The following is a 1,018-nucleotide window of genomic DNA, read 5'->3' on the forward strand; positions in this document are numbered from 1 at the left end:
TCGACCGAGTGATGCGCGCGCTTGCGCATTACGTACTTACTTAGACAAAAGTAAAAGTAGTTCCCACCAATTGCGTTTCTTTTAGATAAGATCTCAACGATTACTTCGCACTATATTCCTGTTATTGATATACAAGAGTCCCCAAATGTTTTTGACTAAGGGGCCACGCTGTGTTAAAATAATTTGGCCTATACATATATATATAATGCGCCATACATTTTCAATGGGAGACAGGTCTGGACTACAGGCAGGCCAGTCTAGTACCCGCACTCTTTTACAAAAAAAGCCACGTGCAGAATGTGGCTTGGCATTGTCTTACTGAAATAAGCAGGGGCGTCCATGAAAAAGACATTGCTTGGATGGCAACAAATTGCTCCGAAACCTGTGTACCTTTCAGCATTAATGGCGCCTTCACAGATGTGTAAGTTACCCATGCTTTGGGCACTAATACACCCCCATACCATCACAGATGCTGGCTTTTGAACTGTGTGTCCATAACAATCCGGGTGTTTTTATTCCTCTTTGGTCCAGAGGACATGACGTCTTCAGTTTCCAAAAACAATTAGTTATTGACAGTGGTTTTCTGAAGTGTTCCTGAGCCCATGTGGTGATATCCTTTACACACTGATGTCGGTTTTTGATGCAGTACCGCCTGAGGGATCGAAGGTCACGGGCATTCAAAAAGTAGTTCCCACCAATTGCGTTTCTTTTAAATGGTAAATGGGTTGTACTTGTATAGCGCTTTTCTACCTTTTTTAAGGAACTCAAAGCACTTTGACTCTATTTCCACATTCACCCATTCACACACTGATGGCGGGAACTGCCATGCACGGCGCTAACCAGGCCCATCAGGAGCAAGGGTCTTGCTCAAGGACACAACGGATGTGACTAGGATGGTAAAAGGTGGGGATTGAACTAGTAAACCCTCAGATTGCTGGCACGGCCACTCTCCCAACTTCGCCACACCGTCCCCCAGATAAGATCTCAACGATTACTTCACACTGTATTCCTGCTATTG

This window comes from Entelurus aequoreus, linkage group LG22 (genome assembly GCF_033978785.1).
Source record: "Entelurus aequoreus isolate RoL-2023_Sb linkage group LG22, RoL_Eaeq_v1.1, whole genome shotgun sequence".
NCBI classification, from domain to species: Eukaryota; Metazoa; Chordata; class Actinopteri; order Syngnathiformes; family Syngnathidae; genus Entelurus; species Entelurus aequoreus.